The 25,689-nt window shown below is 48.3% G+C and overlaps 1 protein-coding gene across 13 annotated transcripts in view; it reads left to right on the top strand.

Annotated features, from left to right (window-relative positions):
* Window positions 1-25,689, top strand: part of PKNOX2 (PBX/knotted 1 homeobox 2) — a 308,095-nt gene that overhangs the window by 101,013 nt on the left and 181,393 nt on the right. For all 13 annotated transcript variants that reach the window (XM_054512208.2, XM_064577276.1, XM_064577273.1 and 10 more), the window contains one exon: window positions 18,850-18,919. The gene's annotated coding sequence lies outside the window, so the exon portion shown is untranslated. The remainder of the gene's footprint in view (window positions 1-18,849; window positions 18,920-25,689) is intronic.

Raw genomic sequence — 25,689 nt, 5'->3', positions numbered from 1 at the left:
ATGTCACATGGCTGGTTGGAACTGCCTGCGACAGTTAATAGGTGAAGTCTCCCGCTGCTGACTGCATGCAGAGTCCACATGGGGCATGTGTAGGCGAGCGTGTATGGAAGTAGGTGGGAGGCCTGCGTGTGCCCGCTGTCCTCCGCCCCTCCTCAGCACACACTCACGGGTACCCACGTATGTGCACGCATGCACGCACGCAGAGGCATACACATGTCACACACGCGCACCCAGTCACAGACACCTGCACACACACAGCCATATGCACACGGAACACAGTCACACATGCACAGCATCTATGCAAGCTCACGCTGTCAAACCACACACACACACACAGAGGCATGCTGGGGATATGAGAGAAATCTTTTCTAGGAGCTTCTTTCTTCCCTCTCCCATTTCCCCCCTTCCCCTCACCCCTGGACCTCCCTCTTTCCTCCCCCTTCCCTGGTCACCTCCTCCAGTTTTATCAGCAGGCACACAAGCCCTGGATGTGTCGGGCCAGCTTCATTCCATGTGGTCTGGGTGTAACATGAGGCAGTACAAAGAACTCAGGGGTGAGAGCCAGACAGCGCTGAGCTGAGACCCTGACTTACCCCCTTAACTGGGTTCATGACATGGCCCCACTGGGCGAGTTGTTTAACCTCTGTAAGCCTCACTTTGCTCCTCTCCAGAAGAGGACTGAAAACACGCTCGTGCAGGGCCGCTGGGGTGCACGCACATGGTGACAGGGGACGCAGGTGCCTGGTGACAGGTATGCCCGGGTAGCGTAGGCTGGCACGCAGGAAGCGCCCAGGGGATGCCAACTCCCTCCTTTCCCTGTTGTTCCCATCAGGAGATTTCTGCTGCCTGGCCACCATATTGGTGCCTGAGCCAGAAAGGCGGCCTGCCCTGTGGAAGTGTTTGGCGTGTGCTCTGCGTGGACTTTGCCTCATTTATCTGGGGCTGATTCAGCTCTGAGGGAGGAAATAACATGACTGTCATTTACTGACAATTACCCTCTTCCCAACAGCCTGCTCATCCCTTTTACCCAAGTAAGAAGGCTGAGGCACAGAGGGCTTAAGTCATTTCTCTGAGTTCCCACAGCTGGTTAAGAGGCTGGGAACCCAGCTCCCAACCCTGGCTTTCTGTTGCAGTAGGCAACTTGCAACAGCACTGGGGACACTGGTCTGCTTAGGCGAATGGCACTGTTGGATCTGACGATTGAATAGGTCATCTGCTTCCCTTCTTAGAGCAGGCTCATCTGGATGGGACATTTCTTCTAACTTCTCTATAAAGATGGGTGTGGGTAGAAAGGCATTGGTTCTGAGGACTTGGGCTGAGAGACATCTGAGGGGAGATCTGTGGGAACACATGAGATGAGTGGGGGGAGCTCCATTCAGGTTTGCAAATGCTGGTTGCACACCCACCTCACACTGGGTCCCAAGCTAGGTATTGGGGCTGCAGAAATGAGCAAGATATTGCTCTTGCCTTCAAGAAACTCTAAAGAAGTGAGCAGGGTGGGGGCTCAGGCATGTAAAAAAGATGTATAGACAATGAGGTGAATGCAACCATAGAGGAAAGTACCAGATGCATGGCAGTGATGGGGTGGGGATGGGGACTTGGTCTGGAATTTGCTTGGAGGAGGTGATGGTGGGACAGACCATCCCGAGAACTAGACAGGAGAAGGAGGAAAAGGGCCCTCAGGGAGCCGGGGACAGGGTGCACCACAACATGGAAGTGTGAGACAGCAAGAGCAAGGAGGGAGGGGTGGGCAGGGACAGACTGAGTGCTAAGGCTCTTGGATTATATTTTGCAGGTGATGGGGAGCTATGAAATGTATTGAAATGGGGGAGTGGTGTTGTCAGATTTATATTCTAGAACTTGGCCTCAGCACCAGTGGGAATGGGTTGGAAGGGACCAGACTTTCACAAGCGCATTCAAGATATGTTTCAGTTAGAATGACTTTGGCTGCCAGTAGCAGCTAATCCAACCCAAAGTGGCTTAAACAGTAAGAAATTCTTTTTCTTACATATTATGAAGCCCAGAACCAGGAGTGCTCTAGAGTTGGAAAAATTCAGTGGCTCAGTGACATCAACAAGCACTCAGATTCTTTCTCTGCCATCCTCCAGTTATCAGCTCTGTTTTCAGACTAACTTTCCTCTGGGTCATACATCACACCAACGTGCAGGCAATTAAAAATAGTAAACTAAGTCATTTGTAAAACTGTGGGGACTGATGGAGGCTGTGGCCAATGGGATTGTGAATGCTCCAGGCCTGTTGGAATTTAAATTAGAAAATTTTAAAAAGCACAGGCAAAATATTTTAAAGTCAAGAGGCAAATGACAAACTGGGGGGAAAAAATTGCAAAGCACATCACAGGACTATTCTCCCTAATATACAAAGAGTTCCTAAAAATCAACAACAAAATACAACCCAATAGAAAAAAATGGGCAAAGAATTTGAACAGACTATTCACAGAAAAGAAAATACAAATGGCTCTTAACATATGAAAGGATGTTCAATCTTACATGTGAAATTAAAACTATCCTGAGGTAACATTTTTCATTCATCTTTTAAATGGGCAACCATCCAAAAAGTTTGTTATCACACTGTATTGACAAAGTTCTAGGGAAACAGCTGTCTTATAGTGTAAATCAAAACAACCCGTTTAGAGGGCAATTTGGCAATATCTATCAAAATTATCAATCATATGCCTTTTGCCCCAGCAATTTCATATTGGGGAATTGATCCTAAAGATATACTTGTACATATGTGAAATAATATCCACAAAAGTTTATTCTTGCAACATTATTTGTAATAGCAAAAGATTGGGAAGAACCCAAATGTCCATCAGTTGGGGTTAGTTAAATTAGTTAAATTATGGAATATTCTGACAGTGGAATACTACACATTTAAAAAGAGGAAGGAGAGGGGTGCCTGGCTGGCTCAGTTGGTAGAGCATGTGACTTTTGATCTTGGGGTCGGGAGTTCAAGCCCCACGTTGGAAGTAGAGCTTACTTAAAAAAAAATGAAATAGTTAGAATTCCTCATATCAGTGAGATCATATGATACACGTCTTCCTCTGAAAAAAAATGAAATAAAATAAATAAAAATAAAAAGAGGAATGAAGGCTCTGTCTTTGTACTGATATGGAAAGATCTCCAAAATTATATTAAGCGTAAAAAGAAAAAAATCCACCAAGGTGCATGAAAGGGGGATAACAAGAATCTGTATTTATGTTTGCTTGGATAAGTGGGGGACAGGAATGGGAGGGAGACATTTCATATAATTTTTTAAATTTTTGAACCATGTTACATATTACCTTTTTAGAAAAGATTTTGTTTATTTATTTTAAAGAGAGAAAACACTTCACACAGGAGTGGGGGGAGGGGCAGAGGGAGAGGGAGAGAATCTCAAGCAGACTCGGCCCTGAGCATGGAGCCAGATGCGGGGCTCGATCCCACAACCCCGAGATCATGACCTGAGCTGAAATTAAGAGACAGGCACATAACTGACTGAGCCGCCCATGCGCCCCACATATTACCCTTTTAAAAACAAAACAAAGGAAAACCAGGAGCACTGTGCAAATCCCACAAAACATCTGGGAAGAGCTGCTGATTTGCAGCCCTAGGCTCTGAATTATGCAGTGATAGTGGAGATGGATAGATTTGAGAAATGTTTTGTTTTTTGTTTTTGTTTGTTGAGAGAGAGAGAGAGAGAGAGAGCACACACATACATGTGAGCAGAGGGAGAGGCAAATGGAGAGGGAGGGAGAGAATCCCAAGCAGGCTCCACACTCAGCTCAGAGCCTGACCGCAGGGCTTGATCCCATGACCCTGCCCTATTTCTCCATCCATCCACAGGCGATATTTCTGGCCACAGACTTCTAGTTTGCTGGTGTTCCCTCCTACCAGACACAGGGTATGAATCCAAGATAGGGTTGGGTCTGTAGGCAGCTCTGGGCAGCATCCTTAGCATGAAGTCTTCCAGGGAGAAGAGGCCCATGTCTGGAGCACTAGGGAGGAGGCCCAATAAGTGGGCACGACAACAGAGATCCCACATTCCTCACTGAGTCAGTGTGCCCTAGAGAAAGGGCAGGTCTCTGTGTTCCATTTCCCATCTCCATTCGAATTCTCTTTGACTCACCATCTGCTGCTGGGGAGGATTCTGGGGCTGTGAGCCTGGTGCTGGGGCATCCCAGAAGACAATGGCCTGTTCTCCCAGGATCAATGTCCACCCAGGGGTGCCGTGGCCCTGACAGCAGTGGGACACATGGAACCCAGAGGAAGGGGAACCCAGAGGCAGAGAGCATGAGGCAAAATGAACGTGCCTTAACGGGACATTCATGTGAGAAGTGCAGTGGCATGGGATGTGTTCGGGGTCCATCTATCCATTTGCTGACAATAGCAGTCCCCTCAGCTGTGGGTCCTGCTGCAAAGCCCCTCTGCAGAGTTGGGGGGCCCGAATGAAAAAGGGACCGAACAAACAGTTAATGGCAGCCGTGCTGTTGGGTGGTGGTGGCATTATGAACTGGTATGTGAAATATGGCCACACTCTTGGTTTTAGTTGGAGCTGGAAAGGATAAGAAGACAATTAATAAATCATTTAGTGCCCTGAGCTTAAGTAACTTATTATTATGGGCTGCATATATTTATTACGCTTCACTGAGCAACATTGGCAAATTTCCTTCAAATGTCATATAATTTGTATGCAATTTGTTTCAGAAGGGTTTTTTTTTTCTTTTTTTTAATGCATATATAAATTATTAACCTGAATTCTTCAGGACAGATTGCCAGAATCCTAACCCCTCCCCCACCATCCCTTATGAGTCTCATAAAGACTTTCTGTCCCCAAAATGATGACAGGGCCAGCCGAGGAGCCAGGAGAGGATGCAGAGTCCCTTGCTGTCTCCTTGGGCTGCGCTGGGGCAGAGACCTAAATCCTGCCTTCCAAAGCTTTGGTGAAAAGAAAAGAAATCAGGCTGGCAGGGTGGCTCCATCCTTAACTAAAACCAGGGTCCTGTCGCCTCCAGGGCTGGAAGCATTTCAGACGCTGATGACTCCAAAGTGTTCGTTTTGTCACTGGGCAAGCCAGGCCCACAGAGGGGCGACAACTGTCTCTCTGTCTCTGAGATGGACTAGAGAATCTGGTCCACATTTTTTCAGGCCTGATTCTGGGCTGTCCTTGTGTTTTTCTTGGTGGAGCCATTTAAAGTTTTGGTACGATGAGATCTTTAATTGACCCCTGAATTATTACAGCCCCTCCCCACAAAGATTCTCCTGTGCGGAGCTAGGGATTGGGTCACAGGACAATGTGACTGGCTTGCCCCCCCCTTTCCAGGTGCCTTTTCGAACATCGGCACAATGTGCATCTATTGAGCACCTAACGTGTAATAGGTGCTCGTGATGTGCGCGTGTGTGCGTGTGTTGTATCATACGATGTCCCTGACTCCACAGGAGTCAGTGCCCATGGGGCAACTGAATGAGCTAACCAGGAATGAGCACAGGCAGCTCCTGCACAAGCTCGACACAACTTACAGGAAGCTTGGAAGCATCTCGAAGGAGACTCATTTGGGATTTTCCAGATAGCTAAAAGGCTTACTTCTTAAAATCCTCCAGGGGTGTTTTAAACATCAGCAGTGGACATCCTCCCCTATTTTCCTAAGTAAATGATCCTGAATTTGACCAAACCTGGTGTGCTGATTCATGAGGCTGCCCCTTTGTGTTCTCCTTGCTCGATCTCCTCCATCACCTGCGTGCACCTCCTCTTTTATTGCTTCTATCAGCCGAGGCCTGAGTATACCAGAAAACGGGTCCTGTTAGAAGCAGGTGTAAAATCAGTCTGAAACAGCTCTAAGTGACAGTCTGGGAGGTAAGGTTCATAAACTTTAGTGGGAAGATTTTGTGACGTGGACTTTGACTGCTCAGAGATTTTTAAAAATGGTTTTCTTTCCAGTATTTTTTATACTATGTTGGATTTATGATGTTACTGACTAGCTTACTCACGTGCCGGTGAGGAAGGCATTTTTGTCCCAGAAACGATGGCCTGTCGGCTGGGAGGCTGTGAATAGAGCGGTAGGCTTGGTAAAAAGCATTTTATCTCCTAGTTTGCTTTCAAGAGGGTCACAGGCAAAGTTCCCTGATTCAGTTATTTTAAGCCACCAGAAGGCAACTTAACTATGAGAGGGGGGCCTCTTGTTTACTGGGGCATTTTGCACATCAGTCTTGGGAAAGCATCTGCCGCGGCCTTGCTCACCAGCTCTGCCTTCCCCTTTACCCCTGGAGGGTGCTAGCTCTTCACTCTGCCAGAGACAGAGCTGCTTTTGTGTCTTCTCCTGAGGGGCGGCCCAGCCTACCTTTCTGCAGCCCGACAGAGGGCCCTCTGAGCAAGTCCCGCCTCAACGGGGCCTTCGTGGTCCTCTCCGTGCACGGGGGGGACAGTTGCCTCTGCCCGCCTCTGTCTGCCTCCGCCACCCGTCAGCTCTTTTGCTGGCAGGTGCCAGGTGGAGACAGTCAGCTGCTCAGGAGAGAGATTGTTCTGGGTAGTTACTGCTAGCAAGGGATCCCATTTTATCTACCTGCCATCGGAGTAATCTGTCCTCTGCTGGAGACACCTCGGAGGAGCAATGAGCAGCAGGTGAGGCACGGCAGATGGCAGGGCAGCCGCGTGACTCCGGGCTGGAGAGCGAAGCGGCCAGCCCAGCTCCGGAGGCCTGGGGCCTGTGCGAACTCAGGAAACCTCCCCCACCCTCCCCTGCTTCTGGCCAGATCGGGCCTCCTTCAGGGAAGGCACAGTTTTCCTACTCCGTTTGTTCTCAGATTGGTGTTATACCCTGGAGCCAAATTAGTGGCTAAGAACAATTGGAGACAAATGCTCTTGCAGCATCCTGCTGTGATCTGGGGATCCAGGTGGGGACACCAGCCGCGTGGTTGCCTTCTCCACTGAGCCACCCCTCCGCAGAGAATCAGCATCAGAACCATTCAGCACAGCCAAATTCCTTCATAATCAGCCTGCGCTTTGCACATCTGCCTAACCTCAGTTAAACAAGCTGGAGCCCTGTTAAGTTATTTATGAAACAATATTCAGGACCAGCCCCCCGAGGCGAGTTAGGAAGTAATGAATGGAAGTGCTATTTGGAGAAGCCTGCTCACCAGGGCCTGTGGCTGGCCTGCCTGAGTGAGTGGCTCTCTTCCCATGGGGGCCAGAGGCTGCAAGGGTCTCCTTGCCATGCCTGCTGTGGTGGTTGTCGGCTTGGCATGGACTTTAGAGCACCTTTAGGACTAGTCTGAGGGGGAAGTGGCTGACCCTCCACCTCGTCATTATCTGGATGGACCTGCCTGAAGTGGGGAGACCCTCCCTCCTCTGTGGTCCCTACGTATGTGCTAGACGACACTTCACCTCTCAAGCAACTGGTGTCTGTTTCTCCCTTTAGACTGTGGACTCCTTGAGGGCAGGGAGCTGGATTTGTTGCTCATTATTGATCTCCAACCTAGGCAAGGGTCTGACACACTCAAAACACATATTGTAAATTGAACAAATGGAGCCACTGGCCAGCTTCCAGTCCTGGACTTCCTTGGGTCAGTTTCACCCCTTCTCTCAATCCGTTTCTGCAGACATGAAATCAGGAGGTTGGAATGGATGATCCCCAAGGTTCTAGCCCGGTCTAACCGTGCAGGGTTCTGACAACCAGCTCTCCCCCCGCCTCTGGGCCCGGCTCCACCAGGATAGGCCTCACCCATTGTGGCTGAGGTCCCCTCTGCCCTGGTGACGCTGGCTTAGTCATTCCGTAGGTTTCCAGTCTGGGTCTTGCTCTCTGGTCGCCAGATACTGAGTTCTGCCTGTGCTGTTTTTCCTTAACATATCCTCAGTCTCGTTACTTTTCTCGGTCACACAGTTGAGATTTTCCTCCCAAGTAAAGCCAGATGCAAAATGGGAGCTTGTTGGCACAAAGAGATGCATTCGTTCTGCCCTAGGCTGCACCTCCTGGGTAGGCTGTGTCACTCTTCTTTCTGTCCCCAGACCCCCTCCACCAGCGGAATGGAGCACCTCTTCATTTCTCCCCAGAAGAAGGTCAACCTGTAGCTCATCATGTCCCTTTATCATGCCGCCTTTACGCCTGTGGTAGAACTACCCTTGCTTTCGGTGAAACACCAACAACCATAACGGTCATCATATTTACTTGCGTGAGAGAAATAATTTTAACTTTTCAAAGTATAATTATTTCACTTCATTTTTACAATATCTCTGTGCTGCCAGCAAAGCAAGAATAAACATCTTGATTCATTTGAGGCCCAAAGATTTATTGGAATCTAGTTCAAGATTTTTTGGAATCTTAGAACTTTCCAGCCTAATGTGAGCCTAGTGAATATCCCCTCCGCCGATTCTTAACCTCTCTGGGGACATAGACAGCCTTGAAATCTTGGTAAAAATGTATAAATCTCTCCACGGAAAAATATACACACAAACACCATTCTGGATAAAATCTCAAGGGGTTTGTTGACCCCTAAAGCCTTAATTAAGATTTCTCTTACTCGGGCGCTTGGGTGGCTCAGTTGGTTAAGCGACTGCCTTCGGCTCAGGTCATGATCCTGGAGTCCCGGGATCGAGTCCCACATTGGGCTCCCTGCTCGGCGGGGGGTCTGCTTCTCCCTCTGACCCTCCCCCCTCTCATGCTCTCTCTATCTCATTCTCTCTCTCAAATAAATAAATAAATAAATAAAAATTAAAAAAAAAAAAAGATTTCTCTTACCCTGATCCAGCCACTCGGTTCAATAGATGAAGAAACTGAGGCCCAAAGAAGGTCAAAGGGCCGTGAAGACAGGACTGTCTCCTGGGCCCTGACTAAAATTAACTTTCCAACACACCAAGCTGCTCACCGCTGTATCAGGTGAAGGGCCCAGATCCCCTCATCTTGTTCTCAGCTCCCTATTCCCTTTTCCTTTTAGATTCCCTGCAGTGGATGCATGTGACTGTCTTTTACTTCAAACTAGAGGTGGCCCAGCTCGCTACCAGTTGCCTCCTACCTCCTACCAGTTAAAAAAAAATTTTTTTTTTCTTTTCTTTTTTTCCCCTAGATTTTGTCTCATTTGTGTAGGACCAGCATTCTGGAATCACCCCGGCTCAGAGGTTTCCACAGGAAAGCTGTCTTTCCTGTCCCTCCGTGTTCTCCCCACCGGCCTTCAGAGACTTGGGGTTCCCTGGTCTCTCTGTGGGCCCCGGGCTCCCTTATCCTCACCTCGGCTGTCAGCAGCATCTCTTCCTGCTCTTGAACATTCTTAGGCTCTTTTTTTCTTCTCTGGTAGAAACTGAGAGACGTTAGTGATGGCATGTATTTTTTAAAATTGGGGTAAAATACATCTCACGTAAAATTGACCATCTCTACCACTTTTAAGTGTGCGGGTTCAGTGGCATTAAGTACTGTCATCGTGGTGTGCAACCATCATCACCGCCCATCCCCAGAACTCTTTTTATCTTGCAAACCTGCATCTCTGTATCTGTGAAACCATCACCGCCCATCTCCCTTCCCTCCCAGCCCCCGGCAGCTGCCATTTTACCTTCCATCTCTGCCAATCTGACTTCCCTAGGTCCCTCACGCGAGTCATACCGTTTTTGTCCTGTGGTGACTGGATCAGTTCCCTTAGCACCATCGCCTCCAGGTTTGTCCACACTGTACCGTGTGTCAGAATTTCCTTCCTTTTCAAGGTTCAATGATACTTCATTATATGTATTGGCCACGCTTTGTTCATCAGCTCATCTGTCCATGGACACTTTGGTTGCTCCCCGCCGACCTTTTGGCTCTTGTGACTAAAGCTGCCGTGAGCTTGGGTGTGCAAACATCTCTGAGCCCCTGATTTCAGTTCCTTGGGATGTATCCTCAGAAGTGGAGGGATTTGTTTAAGGTGTCTTAACTATTCACCGCTCTTCCATAAGTCTGTTTTTATTTTATTCTTAAACTAACATCTGTTGAACAACTCCTGGTCCCACTGGGTCTGTGGCACGTGCCTCAGAGGGCGCTTTCTCAGGGAGTTCTGGAGGGTCTTTCCTGTCCTCTCTCCCTAAAAGGCCCCCTCCGCTCCCCAGTCACTTCTGCTCCTTTATGGTGCTGTGTTTTTCTTCTTAGTGCTTATCACCACTTGACTTCCATATATATGTGCATATATAGTTTGTTTGTTTCCTCCATTAGAATGTGAGCTCCATGAAAGCAGGGACTTTTCTGTTTTGTTCATTGTTATATCTTTGATGTCAGGCACAGTGCTGAAGACATAATTATGAAGTTATTATTTTTTTTAAGATTTGTTTATTTATTTTAGAGAGGGGGTAGGTAGGGGCAGAGGGAGAGGGAGAATCTCAAGAAGACTTCCCACTGAGCGGGGAGCCTAACGTGGGGTTCGATCTCCCAACCCTGAGATCATGACCTGAGCTGAAATCAACACTTAACCGACTGCACCACCCAGGTGCCCTAATTATTAAGTTATTATTAACTCAAATGAATGATTGAATGAATGAATGAATGAATAAGCGAGGTACTATTCCTACCTGCAAGGCTCTTCCAGCCAGGTAGGCAGAGAGACATGTTAAAATGGTTCTGTGGCAGAATACAGGGGCTGGGAGAGCTAGGTAGTGGGACCTGTGACTGTGGCTCTGGGACGGCCCTGGAGAGAGGACCCTGGAAGCACCTGCATGTATGGGGCAGATTTTTCCCTCAACATTGTTAAGAAGGCCTGTGTGACTGAGTAGCTTTAAATTCGTTTCCTGCCAGCCTCCCTACCACCTCATGACATAACACTGTCATCATCAGTCTCCAGGCAAGGAAACCAAGATGGAGCCAGACTGGGGCGCCTGGGTGGCTCAGTTGTTAAGCATCTGCCTTCGGCTCAGGTCGTGATCCTGGGTCCTGGGATCGAGCCCCGCATCAGGCGCTCTGCTCAGCGGGGAGCCTGCTTCTCCCTCACTCCCCTTGCTTGTGTTCCTTCTGTCGCTGTGTCTCTCTCTGTCAAATAAAGAAATAAAATCAAAAAAAAAAAAAGAAAGAAAGAGAAAGAAAGAAGGAAGGAAGGAAGAAAGGAAGGAAGGAAGGAAGGAAGGAAGGAAGGAAGAAGAAAGAAAGAAAGAAAGAAAGAAAGAAAGAAAGAAAGAAAGAAAGAAAGAAAGAGAAAGAAAAGAAAGAAAATGAAGAAAGAAAGAAAGAAAGAAAGAAAGAAAGAAAGAGAAAGAAAGAAAGAAAGAAAGAAAGAAAGAAAGAAAGAAAGAAAGAAAGAAAGAAGGAAGGACAGAAGAGCCTTTCTACTGCTACCTTCCCTAAGAAGGCCTCCCTGTAGCTTTGATTGCTGTTCTTAATGGGTAGGCTGGGGATTCTGGAGCCAGACTGGGACAGACCTGGGTTCGAACCCAGCGCAGCTGTATTCCCGTGGCATAACCTTGGGCCTCTTGCCTCACTTCCCTGCACCTTGATTTCCGAATCTGTTAAATGAGCAAGATAAAATGGCCTCAATATTCTGGAGCAGCGCTGTCTAATACAACTTTCTGTGATGATGGAGATGTACTCTATCTGAACCTTCCAGTAAAATAGCCACTAGATACATGTCGAGCACTTGAAATGTGGCTGGTGAGGCTGAAGCCTGAATTTTAAATTTTCTGTAATTTTGATTAATGAGGATTTGAATTTAAAAAGCCACACGTGGCCAACAGCTACCTTGCTGGACTGTGCAGCTACAGAGGACGAAAATGAGGTAGACGGATACAGTGTATAGGAAGCACTTAGCTAGCCCAGGGTCTGGCACATAGTAAGCACTCAATAAATGTTTGCTATTATTAGGTATTATGTGTCTTGCTTTCCAGCCCGCCACACCTCGTGGCTCTCAATGACACCCCATACTGGCTGTCCCAGAGTCACCTGGGAGAAGGAGGGGGGGGGGAGGTGTTGCTGCCGTGGTGCATGTCAGTAATGAGCCTTGCACTAAATGTTTCTGGTCCACTACTTTCCCTGGAGGGTCATGTGAGCCAGAGTGGTATGTGGCCTGCTTTGCAAGTGATTAACATGGTGTAAGCAATCTGCATAGAGAGAAAAAACCCTCCGTTGGTATTCCATTATTCTATTAGAGTTTCAGAGCCGGGATTAAGTGGACATGATTTCTTCCTATGGGCCATTAATTTTGTTTTATTGCTGGTCTGATGGCCATTACCCTTTTTTGCCAATGCATTCCCCCATTAGGTTTGTACAATTAACAAAATATGTGCTGTTAGGGCTTTGATAGGAACAGTGGGATGGAAATAAAGGGAGGGGGTACAGCTGCCCTGAGTTGGGGTGGGGAGAGGCCAGGCCCAGGGGTGGGGCTGCAGGAATAAAGGGGGGTGGGGCTTCTTCTGCACCTGCCCGGTAGCCATTGGCATTCCAGGGAAACTGCCCTAAGACCTTCTCCGCCTTTCACCAGGCTAGGGGTGGAGTTGCCCAGGTGAGAGGGAAGGACACGAGGCGGGCCTGCTCGGTGGGACTGGCGTTTTCCTGAATCCCATCCTCCACCCTGCACCTGGCACAGCACAGCTGAGAACATAATGAGCCACTCACCCCCGTGCTGTCACCTTGAACCCGAAACTCTTCTGTAGGCCGAGTAAGTCAGCCTCTGGGGTCTGGCCCTTTGATGGGAGAGACTTCCAGGCTGGCACTCACTTTCTCTCAGGGCAGACAGAGGGCCTGTGCATGGTTAAAAGAGGGTGACTTATCCTCGGCGTCACCCGGTGATTGCCACATGGAAAGGCAGGATTGACATTGTTAGGTCGTTTGGTCTTTGGAGAAAACATAGAAATATGGATTGTTAAAATGTGAAATCTCCCACTTTTTAGATGTTGGCAGAATTTATAAAAATGCCGTGGGGCACCTGGGTGGCTCAGTCAGTGAAGCGTCTGCCTTCAGCTCAGGTCGTGATCCCAGGGGCCTGGGATCGAGTCCCGAGTCGGGCTCCCTGCTCAGTGGGGAGCCTGCTTCTTCCTCTCGCTCTGCTTCTCCCCCTGCTTGTGCTCTTTCTCCCTCTCTCAAATAAATAAATAAATGAAATCTTTAAAAAAAAAGAATTTATAAAAATGTCATATAAGCAAGAGTCAGCGTAGGGGCGGCCAGTTGGCACCCTCTGTCAGACAACAAGGAGTCATTGAAGGGTTTTAAGGAGGAGTGGACATGATCAAATTTGTGTTCCAGAAAGATCCTCTGCTGAGGGGAGGTGGTAGATGGGCAAAAATAGGGCGAGGCTAGAGGCCAGGGGACCAATTAGGGCCTGGGAAGAGAGGCAGGTCACCGACGACACCAAGTGAAGGAGAGCAAGGATATTCCTGACAGAGAATCAGCAAGTCGTGGGGCTTGGTGTATTCACACCTCAGAGGATGTCCACAGGGCAGGGAGGTTGCCCTATGAGCGGATCCTCTGTTCCCTGAGGGTTTGCGCCCTGGGAGCCCCCACCTCACTCCCATCCGATGTAGACAGATCATGAGTGCCTCTCATTCCTTCTGCCGCGTAGGAAAGTCTAGGATGAGCCCGCCAGTGCCCACATTGCTTACAGGGTTTTACATGCATACCTGTACTTACAGGTACAGGCCCAAGATTAGAGGCTTGGGCCCGGGCAGGGCCTGTGGAATGTGACTGAGGGAACTTTTCCAACTCGTCTGTTATGGGGCAACCGGTACTGCCTATGGCCCTGTGGGGGCTGAAGACAGGTGTGGAATAAGCATTGGTCCTTACCAGGCTTCAGCAACAGCTGTGTGCCACCCTCAGTACTGGGTGGGATGCATCTCAGAGTCAAGTATTTAGTGCCAGGCAATGTTATCAGTATTCAATTACCTAGTTATTGTGTTATTTAGAGCCTGGTGGTCAGGGCCTACCATGCTGTAACTGCCAACCTCATTCAACAAATGTAAGCAACCACAAGCTGTTGTCAGGTGATGAGGGGAGCACAAGGGGAACAGAGAGGAGACTCAGCAATGAGGTGGGGAGACCCAGGACATGCTGTCTGGATGGATGGGTGGTCCTTCAGGGGTTTCCTTCTGGAATGGTCTATTCACATTTTGTCTTTCTCGGAAGTTTTGCTCATATGCCCATGGAGGGGTTTTCAGAGAAAAGAAGGCTCCTGAGAGACTCTTGGTGTCCAAGAATGGGTTTTCATAATTTGTCCTCATCCCAAAGGTCTGGCTGGGGCAAGGGCAGAAACGCTTTCATGGGCAGTGGGATGAATGCAGAAGTCCTCAACCTTCTTGCTTTGTCTCTTTCTCCTTTTCTGTTCAGCTGCTGCCAGCCCTTAACTCTTAACACTTAAAAACAACAATAGCCCTCATTTATTATTATTATTAATATGTTCCAGGCATTGCACAAAATGCTCTCAATGCATCGTCTCATTTAAAGATGCTACTATTACCCCCCTTTTAAAGATGAGAAAATTGAGGTTCATAGAGCTTAAGGTTAGGTAAATGTTGGACCCAGGTTTGGATCCAGAACTCTCTGACTCCCACATCTTTATTCTTAACCAGGGTGATATACTGAGCTACCTTAACACGAGACTTAGAGCCCTCCCTGGAGGGTTAGTCTGGGCAACCTCCGAGGTATGTAGATGTCAGATGGAATTTTGATTTAAGGATTATCTAGTAGTCTAACCCTATGATTTCGCCTATGGGGAAACTGAGGCATGGAGGGGTTAAAGTTCTTTGTCCAAGATTGCACATTAATGACAGGGTGAGGAGGGCATGAACCCACGTCTGGTTGACACCCGTCTGTTAGGCGTGCTCTCTCTGTTAGACTCATGGCCTCGCTAAGCCCCCAGTTCATCTCTCTCCACCCTCCCAACTTACCGAGGCGTGCTCCCTGGGTGCTGCTTAGCTCTCCTGGAGCATGTTCTGCCCCTCTGTCTACCTCGTTCCCAGACAAACATGAGCATTCAACAATTCCTCCCTCATTTATCATTTCGCTAATTTCCTCATATTAATAAACGTGAATGGTCAATTTCATTTATAGTTCCATTTTATTTTCATGGTTAATAAGACAGGCCTGAGTTTCAATTCTGGTTCCATGACGGCATGGCTGCTTATGTGAAGGCTCTCCTCCCAGGACCACCAGCTGCTGGCTTTGGAAGGCCCTAATATACATGGCACATAGGTGGTTCCCCAGCGCCAAGTTACATAGACTTTTCCACGGGTGCGTGGTCACGAGTGAAAAATAAGGCCAGTATGGAGAGGTTGCATGTTCACATATGTGTGCACACACGTGTGTGCATGCGCGCGCATTTGTGTGTGTGTGTGTGAGAGAGAGAGAGAGGGGAGCAGAGAAAGAGAGGGAGAGAGGGAGTGCTTTCCACGATGCTCTTTTTTTTTTTTTTTAATATTTTATTTACTTATTTGACAGAGAGAGAGAGCACAAGCAGGGGAAGTGGCAGGCAGAGGGAGAAGCAGGCTTCCTGCTGAGCAAGAAGCCCGATGCGGGGCTCCATCCCAGGACCCTGGGATCATGACCTGAGCCGAAGGCAGCCACTTAACTGGCTGAGCCACCCAGGCGCCCCTCCACGATGCTCTATTTATGCTCTATTCAATTCAAAAAATGGTCTTTGTTGCTCTCTTTACTTTTGGGGGGTTGAATTACTTCATGAAACAATGGTGAATGAAGACAATATTAAGGTTTTCTCAATATATAAGTTTGTCAACGTAATTTTTTAACATTTCAAAGATGGGTGAAGCCATGTCTGGGAGACCATGCTGTGGAGCAGCCTCTCAGCCAGTTCAGAATCTCCCTCCAGTGTCGGGGAGCTCACTAACTGTTTTTGGATAGTTCTCATTGCTAGAGACTTCTCTCTTATATTGACTTCCTCTCACATCTAGCAATTAGTCCTGATCCTACTATCTAGAGTAACACAGCCCCTCTTTCATAAAGTTTCTTCAAATATTTGGAGGGCCACCATGTGGGAGAAGGACGGGTAATCTTAGAGAGGGACATGTCTGGTTTATTCTCTCATATCTTTTACCGCACAGCCTCCTAGTAATGAAAATAACAACAAAATAGCAGTAAATAGCTAACATTCAGTGAGTGCTGATTTTGTGTGAGCCGTGGTTCTAAGCACTTTGCAGTTTACAAAATCATTCAATCCTCACTCGAACCTCAGAGGTAGAACCCTTATTAGCCCGATTTTACAGATGGAAAACTGAGGCACAGAGAAGTTAAGTAACCTGCCCATGGTCGTGCCACTAGTAAGTGGTGGAATTGGGACAGAAAACTGGGCAGTCTGATTCGAGAGCTTGCACTTTCATTTTTTAATTTATTTTAAAGATTTTTAAAAATTTATTTATCTGAGAGAGAGAATTCGGAACTCGATCCAGGACTCCAGGATCATGACCAGAGCCGAAGGCAGACATTTAACTGACTGAGACGCCCAGGCGCCCCCAGAGCCTGCACTTTTAGTTACTGGACATCTTCGCTCACTTCTCCTCTTCTCTGTCAAAGTTATTAAGATATAATGCCAGAACTGCATCCTGAACTAATATAGATTGATAAGACCAAAGTGAGGGGACTGTTCATCCCTCGGTTGGACATTGTGTGGGTATTAATGCAACCTAAGATAACATTTAATGTGTTTGGCAGCAACACCACACTCTGGGCTCATCCTGAGCTTGTATTAAATTCAAATCACCTACATCTTTTCTTTTTCTTTTTCTTTTTTTTTTTTAAGCCAGGTTACCCTATTCGGTGTTTTTGCAATTGACTTTTTGAATGTAAGAGTGGGACTTGGTGTATATATTCTCGTCAAATCTTTTTCTAGTGTAAAAAATAAAAATGGATTTGCATGTGGACATGGGATACAGTAATTTGGTGGTTTAGAGTAATGGGATTGTGGGCTGTATTTCTTTATTTTCAAAATTATTTCTTTTATGGCTGTCATGATCTTATTGTGCAAAAACTGGTAGAAGAAAAAAAGGACTTTTTCGTTTTGGCTTGTTCTTGCAGCTTGTTAAAAGCTTTATAACACTCTGGATCCATCTCTCCAGGAGTGGCTGTCCTTCCCAGTTTTGCAGCATGTGCAAATGGCAAGTCTGCCATATCTTCTTCTGAGTTTCTGGCGGCTCAACAGACAATCCCAGAGGGCAGGGATAAAGTACCACTGCATGCAATTCAATCTAGAGACTTCTTACAGTGAGTTCATGGATGCTCAGTAGCAGTATGTCTGTTGTTTCCAAGACTCTAAGTTGGAGCCCATTGCCGACCATTGCCAACCCATGACTGGTTCAGAGCTGCTGGTTGTGGGTTCTGTTTGGAATGAAGAGGGTCTACCAATGAACATTTCAACAGACATATACTGAGAACCAATACATCCTGGGCACTCTGCTAGGTTCTGGGGCTATACAGATGCAGGGGGCATGGTCCTGTCTTCAAGGACTTGCTGTCCAGTGGTCTGTGCTTACCTCAGAGGTACCTCCTTGAACCGTTCACCTGGGTCATGCAGATGTTAGTAGACAGCCCCAGAGGAAGTGCCTCAACCTGATGGACATCATCATGAACAAGAGGGACATTTTGTTTCCATGAGCACATCACACTACACCTCACGCCTGAATTTTCTATCTGAAATTCCACCTTTTCCAAGAAGTCTCTCTGTCTTAATTAAAAGGAAGATCTTAAAGGATTCAGGGCAGGGGTCTCCTCTTCTTAGTGTCATTTCCTTGTTGAAAAACTTTAAATGGCTCTACCAGCTCCTGACCTAAGCCTGGCCTCTCTGCCTGACCCACAGAGCCCTAGATGCTCTGGCCCCAACTGGCTTACTCAGTGTTGGTCCCTCCTTGGTCTCTCTCAGGCAGACCAGCTTCTACATTGGCCCAGGGCACTCCATGCTGCCCCCCTCTCATCCTTGCTTGGATTGCTCCCTTTCCTGGAATGCCCTCTCGCTCCCTTCTACCAGCCAAATCTTGCCTGTCTGGTCTCCAAGGCCCCATTCAAGTTCGCCCCTCTCCTGACTACTTCCTTGAGTGCCTCAGCTCTTGCCAACTTCCTTTCTCTGTGGTGAGAGAATTAGAGTCCCTACCACATAGTTCAGCATTACTGTGCATATAGTCTTGTCTTATCTGATGATGTTCTATGTAGGTAATCTTATTTCCCCAATGACGTCATGGCAGCACTTTTATAACAGGACCCACCCATGGATTTTATTCCTGCTGCACCTAGCCAATGTAGACCATGGAGCAGACACCTGAGAAGCATGTGCTGGGTTTTTCTTGTTGTTATTGCTTTCTTCCAGAAAGAGAATTAAAAGCAGTCACATTTTTTCTTTCCAGTCTTGCCCTCATCATGCTTCTCCATGCACCTTCTTTTCCTTCCATCCCAATTGGACTCTTCACCTTTCCTTGAAAATTCTCTCCTCTATCAGGACTTTCCATAAACCTACCATAAACAACAGCCTCAGCTTTGTGGTTTGCCAGTGTTTTGCAGCCTTCCCCATATAGGTTGCAAGCTTTCACGCGGGCTGCGCAACTCTGTCCCCCGGCATGGGGTCCTCTATCAGACGGGAGGCATCAGTAAATGATTATTGCTTTGGTCAGTTCAGGGCTCTCAATAGCCATGAGCCTGTTTTTCTCCAGGATTCCAATAGGGAAGGGGATGAAACTCACAGGAAATTGAGGCACCAAGCAGGTAAGGAGGGAGTGATCCTCTCTCTGTCCTGGTTAGTTGTCCTAACCAATAATCGTCTTGTACCCAGAGTCCCTTGATCAGGAAATGTTCCCACTCAGCACTGTGGGAATAGAGTCCTGGCTTTGCTCCCACACCAGACCCACTCTGAGGTTTCCCTCAGCCCCACCTCGGCTCTCACTCCCAGTGGAATCATACACATCTCTAAAAACATTTTCTTTTATTGACAGGTGAAGTCCAGAGCAGGATTCTGAGGCTTTCTGTCCTCCATGCTGCTCACCAGAAAAGGGACTGTGAACTGTAAGTAACTGTGCTTGGTGTTTCCATGCTGATTCAATAAGGTTATGGGTTAAGGACCAGCCTTGAACCTAATCTTTAACAGCCATGCATTGTGCAAGAGAAATACTCAACAATGAGCCAGTCAGAATGTAAAATACAGTGGACTTCTAATTAGATTAGGTCTGAATGTGACAAAGAAGCCCTGTAATATGACATCCTACTTAATTAGACTTTATTGATTGTGCATTAAGGTGGACTTGATGTGTTATGTGTGTCATGAGTGTTGGAGAGGGAAGCCCTTGAGTTTGCGAGGCCACCCGAGCCACTGTCATCTGTGGGCTAAGCTGGGGAGACTGTGAGAGGAGGAAGTGGACCAATTCATAGCCCACACTTGCTTTTAGACCTTGGCTTATTTCTCGGGAGGCGTGAGGGAGGGGAAGGAAGACATGCTGGTGGCTTCTGTTCTATCGGCACAGTGAGAGCCCCATTGTACGCTTTATGTGTCATTTTGGCTCTCCCACTTGGTGAAAGCCTACCCACCTGGAGGAACGCAGCCCAAGTCCGGTCTCCTCAATGAACCCTTCTTTGGTAACTCCAGCTAGAAGTGCTCTCTCCCTCTCCCGAAGCTCTACTGCATCCACACGCTAAGCGTGCCTCTGGCCTGCACCTTCCTGCGTGCCCCCCAGTGAGGCTGTGAGCTCCTGGAGGACAGTCTGGGATTCCCGTGTCTTCCTGTCCCCACAGCACCCTCCACCTGGTCTCTGCTCAGCAGATGTCAGCCGGGAGATCAGGTTGCCCTGGGCTACTTAGCTTCCCACCCTGCTTCTGGGGCTACCGGAGGCTGGGCTGCTGCCGTGCCCCTGAGAGTACATTGGCTTCCAACCAGTCCATGGAATTATAAATGATTAACCGTTATCAGCGCACATCTTCACCTCTGTGTAAAAATAGATTGACTGTAATGAGTATTTGAATAAATCATAAGAATGGCTGCCATGCGATCGTCTAACATCCTGCCGATGGCTGCCCGGTGAGTGAGCAGGGCGCCGGCCCTCCCGCCTAATGGCCTGAGAGTCAGTGCTGGTCGCCTCTGTGATTGACAGGCTGCCACTCCCAGGGCACCTACTCTGCAGCCCAGGCTCTGGAGTGGTCGAAGCCTAAGGGGAGAGGCCCCGGGAGGGGGGAGCGGGGAAGGGTGCCTCCCTCCATCCTGTTCCGAGAAAGCCTACCTAGGAGATGCGGCTGGGGGGCTGGGGGAGCCACAGTGGAAAGACCTTTGTGAGAATCATGTCTCCTCGCACCGGAGGTTAAAGGGACCTCATAAGTCAAGTCAAGTAGGAGAGAAGCAAGCTGAGCGTGAACCTTAATGAGAGTGGAGAGTGTGGGGAAATAGGTCTGCACATTCCCTCCCTGCCTCCGAGGGCACCCGGTGCCTTGCACTGGGCCACACACACCCAGGGAAAGCTCCCTCATGGGGACACGCTCTTTGACCTGCGCTGAGGAACAAGGAAGAGCAGGTTTCTCTGGGTCCCGGGATTCTGAGATGGGGAGATTCAAATGATCTTTCAGGGAGTGTTTGCCAAGGCTGCCTCAGGCATGAGCATCCTCCTGCCTTTTGGAGAGGGAGGAAGAGGAGAGGGGGCAGGCTCTGGGGGGCTGGGACCAGTTGAGGAGGGCATAGTCTGAAGTCTCAGCATGAAGACCAGGAAAGGCTGAATTTGAGAAGGAAACCACAAACATTCCATTTAATCCCAGTGGTGTTCCAGTTACTACGGCTGTGTAACAAGCCACCCCAAAACTTAGTGTCTTTACAATGTTTATAATGTGCATATTCTGTGAGTCAGGAATTCAAACAGGGCACCATAGGGACGCCTTGTCTCTGTTCCACTGGGTCCGGGACCTCAGCTGAGGCAAGTGAAAAGCTGGGTGTTGGAATCATCTGAAGGCTCATTCACTTATAATTCGGGGGGCTGATATGAGCTGTTGGCTGAGATGTTAGCTGGGGCTGCCAGGCAGGCCCGTGTGACCACTCCCATGTGGCTTGGGCTTCTTCAAAGCATGGTGGCTGGACACCAAGGGGGAGTACCCTGAAAGAGAACAAGAGCCAGGTGGAAGCGGTATTGCCCAAGTCAAGCAGCGTCTCTTCCACCACATTCTCTTGATTGGGGCAGTTACAAAGGCCTACCTCACTTTCAGGAAGGGAACATAGACATCCCTCCCACCATGACTCAAAGGAGGAGTATCAACAGCACATTAAAAGAGGAGCATAGGGATGGGATACATGTTGTTGCAATCATCTTTGGAGAGTACAATCTACACGACTCGTATTTGGCAAGTCTGACGTAGTACAGCCTCATCTATTTCCAAAGACTGGCTAAAGAAACCCCTATCTTTGAAAATCAAACTGCCCCTATCTCACAGAATGTCTGGGTTTAAAGCCCTCCCCAACACCCCCCAGAGGCTGGGCTAGGCTTCCTCCCAAAGCCGGACTCCCCAAGGACATGCTGGTGTTCAGAGGTCCTGCCATTGGTGGAGGCTACCACCTGATAGTCCATTTCAACAAAAGTTGGTCCATTTTGCAACTCACAGCTTGAAGTGCCAAGTCTGGAGGGGCACTTAGACCTGTGGCCAGAGATTCCTCAAGCCTAAGGCCCTCATTCCCATCTAGAGATCCCCATACCCCCAACTCAATGACCTTCCAAGCTGGGGGAGGTTTTGGCCAGAGATCCAGGCTTAAGAGGCTACTAGGGCTGTGTTGGGGACTGGGGAAGTCTGGGTAGCCCTTCCTATCTGACCCCACATCCTCTCCTCTCCTTCCTGCCCTTCTGCCACAAACTAGAACCTGAGCCATTAAGGGACCAGACCCCCTTTCCTTTGTCATTTTCCTGACCCGGATGTGGCTAAATTTTGGAAGAGAATCTGAGTGCCTGAATGCCTTATTGTGACTTAAGAGGATAGAAACAAAGCTCAAGCAACAAAAGAGTGGAGACAGAGCCAATTCATGTTCCCAAGGGGCTGAGATCTGAGAATGGCTAATGCCAGAAAGGGAGGGGGCAGGGAGGAGAAGGGTAAGTGGGCTTGGTTTTGATAAAAAAATGCCGGGGTTTGGAAATTTAGGTCAGGAAATGAATGTTTAATTTGGATAAATGAAAGAACAGATAAAAATGTAAAGCTCATTTGTATTTTCAAGGCTCCAACTTGGGGGAAAAAAAAGTTGGGGTTTGAAGTCCAAAAGCAAGAGTTTGGATTCCGACTTAGCACCTTCGTGATCCAGGCACTTCTGCTCGGTCTTCAGATTGCTCATCTCCAGAATGCAGATGGGATTGTATACCCTTCCCAGGACTGCTGTGGGGACCGAAGGGAAGCCAGCATGTGAAAGCATTATAGCCCATTCTTGGCACACAATAGCTACTCAAAACGGTTCAGGCATTCCTCCACCCAGGAAATAAATAAAAAGTGGAGTTGGAAAAGATTGTTTCTCTCCATTGTTCCTGAGAGGGATGGTCAAGAATATTTCCTTTAACTGTACCCTCCATAAAAGTTCACTCATAAACTATTGATATTTTAATAATACACATTAGCATCTTGCCCTTTGACAAATGAATATTGAATGAGCAATAAAGAGGCAAAAGAGTAACCAGGTGTATGGCTGGCTGAGGGGAAGCTGGGATCTTGCGTCATTGTCAGAGAGAATGCCCCTTTACCAGGCACCTTGTGACTCACCTCTCTCCCCAGTGACCCCTAGGAAACAGCTTTTAAAAAGCGCTCAGACTCCAGCCCAGCCCAGTCTGAGCAGGATTTCTCCTATGGTTTCTTACACTTGGCCGGAAGGGACTTGGGAGAAGAGAAGAGAGGAAAAGTCACAGAAGAGCTGTGAAAGGCATGGATGTTTTGCCCCCCCATGCAAAACACCTTAGATCTCCCCCACTCCCTCTGCCAAGGGTGCAGACTTCTTCCTGATACACGCTCTCCTGCTGCATAAATTGAAAGTCTGTAGACAGTGTGCCCAGCAGAAATCAGGCAATGAGCTTAAGATGTGTAGCCAGGGTGCAGGGGTGAAGAGCCGCTGGCTCCGGGGGGGTCCCAAACAGACCCGGTTCGGCCACTCGCCACTGACAAAATCCACAGGCAGAGAGAGGAGCAATGGGGAAACAAGAAAGGGATTTATTTCAGTGAGGCCAGCCCCGGGAAGACAACTGGCTCACGTCACAAAGACTGTCTCCAAAGTGCTGAAAATACATCCAGGTTTATATCAGGAAAATGTGGGACAAAGGTCGGTGGGTATGTGCAGGTGGGCAGTGAAGGTCAGGTCGATCATTGTCTTGGGGGCAATCACTTGCTGGTGTCAGGACAGTTATTACTGCTTGAGGGGGTAGTCTCTGTTCCCACCACCCGTGATGGGATGCTTTGCCCGCAGGGTCGTTTGTCTGAGTTAAAGAGATAAGCTGGAAAGAAGAACTTAATCAATTAGAAAGTATGGGCTGAGGTTGACATGGAGGTAGTTCTCTTTCAGAAAGAACTCAGACTCATTCCACCCTCCTCTCATTCTTTCTGCTCCAGGTCTTGATGGGACCTACGGTTGGGGTGGACGGGGCGGGGGTGTGTGTGTGTGTATGTGTGTGTGTGTGTGTGTGTGTGTGTGTTTGTGTTAGGGTTTATAAGAATTTCCTGCCTCTTGCAGGTCCTGCTCCCAGGCCCACTACCATAGCCTCCAGTTTCTCATGGCCTCCATCTGGGCGGGGAGTCCTCGAGTGTGCAGAGAACAGTGACAGGGGCTCTTCGTTGGTCCGGCTTAATTGGTGTGATTTAATGGCGTTTCTGGCGGATTCAGATTTATACGGCTTTCTGAGCTGCAAATCTGCTTTCTAAATGTAGAATTTTTGTGGAGTGGTAAAAAATAATGGCTGTTCTGTGATTCCTGCCTCCCGAGCTAGGAGATTGCAATTTACATTATGCAAATAGACATTATGCAATCAAGGCACTTTAGCAGGAATCTGGCGGTGGCAGTGCGCCGCTGATGAGATGCCGAGGTCTGCAGCCCCAACTGGAGGGGCTCTGCAAGAGCGGAGATGAAGTGGGGAGCGGGTAGGGCCAGCGGGGAGGACGCAGAGTCTGTTCCTCTGGCCCAAGGAGTAAAAGTGGAGCCTGCCCAGAGATGAATGCATCCGGGGAGCTGCCAAAGCGACTCTCTCAATTAATGGCTTTGTTTAATCATACCCCCTGTCCAGAGGAGTATTGTCTTACGGATAATTTCGTTTGCCTAACGAGATTTTGCTAATTAAATCTCCTTTCAGTTGGTGTGACTATGCCTGCAGGAGAGGGGGCTATTTGGAGTCTTCTCTATAAACCTTTCTGGAGGGGAGCTGAGAAGGAGGGAAGGGGAGGGAGGGGAGAGAAGAGAAAGGAGGGGAGGGAGAACCTGGCCTGCTGTGAGCTGGACTGGAGAAGATTTGAGGGTTTGAGAACGACAAGGTGGCAGCCACCACCCACCCTGCCTTTCTGTCCCGTTCACTAGAAATGCAGACTTGCCAGTCTTCGGCCGGCCTAAGGGATTTCCCCCGTTTCTTCTTCCTCTCTGGACCTGTGACCTCCACCATTATCCCTTCTCAGGTTCTTCCCGAATCTCCAGGACATTCTAAAGGATTTCCAAGCATGGCTCCCCGCAGCTCTGGCTGTGGGTGGTGGTTTTTGGTGGTGGTGGTGGTGTCCACGTGGAAACCCTCCCCTTGCTCTTGCTGTTAGCCAGCCAGTCTGGCTCTTCAGAGAGGAAAAATTGCTCCCAAATTGGCCATTTCTCCAGGGATAATTGCCTGAATCAAAGAGGAAAATACCTCGTCAAATTCACTTATCATCAGAGTCAGCCAAGGATAGCCTCCTATATATGGAGGAGCCTAGTGCTGTGCCTGAAAAGCAAGAGCCTAATTAATGCGGTTGCATCTGACTGGTCCCACCCATGCTCCGCCACCCCAGTGGTGCTTTACTCTCTACCGTCTACTTGGCCTGACTGACTATGGGCTTCTGGGCTCCACCCTGTCTACTTTTCCAGTTTCATCTCCTACCCCCCTCCCTTGCTGTTTCCTCCTCCCGTTTACTTATAGACACTCAGACACATGGGCACATTCCTACTCCTGATACCCCAAATATACCTAGTTGCTCAGTTACCCCCAGATACTCCGTATAACTTCACACCTTAGATACTTTGCACGTGCTATGTCCTCTGTCTGGAATCTTCTTGACCTGGTAAACCCTGTTCCTCTTGCAATACCCAGCTCACATATCACCTCTATGACTACCTCCTCCCAGAGCTTCCCTGCGTTTTGTGAAACACTGCTGTGTCCTCCATGTCATCCCAGGACCTCAAACACAGTTATTTGTCTGTCTATCCAAGTTAAGGACTGAATCTTATTCTTCTCCTAATCCCAGTACCTAGAACCAGGCCTGGCCATAATAGGCATCCTACAAGGTTGGTTGAATGAAAAAAAGAATGAATGAACCTAGGAGAAGAGGGTGGGGTGATGGAGAGTCATTCTCTGGTAAGTCCTTAAAGCCCCAGGTTGGACAATGGTGGTGGGAAGTCAGGAGACTGATTTCTGTTGAGTCTCTGCAGTTACTTGCCTATCCTTTACATTTACTTCCTGGCTGGGAAGGCACTACCTCTGTGTGCTAGGTCATACACTACATGTATCAGCATCTTCTATCACACATTCTCACATAGGTCCTGTGAGGTGGGTATTGTTTTTGCAGAGGGAACTGAGGCTCATTTGTCTTCATCAGAAAGCAAAGCAGTATTTAGC

This window comes from Mirounga angustirostris, unplaced genomic scaffold (genome assembly GCF_029215605.1).
Source record: "Mirounga angustirostris isolate CCGP_5_RB_7025 unplaced genomic scaffold, mMirAng1.0.hap1 SCAF_13, whole genome shotgun sequence".
Lineage (NCBI taxonomy): Eukaryota > Metazoa > Chordata > Mammalia > Carnivora > Phocidae > Mirounga > Mirounga angustirostris.
Note: the sequence above shows the minus strand (reverse complement) of the source record. Positions and strands in the feature narration are given on the sequence as shown.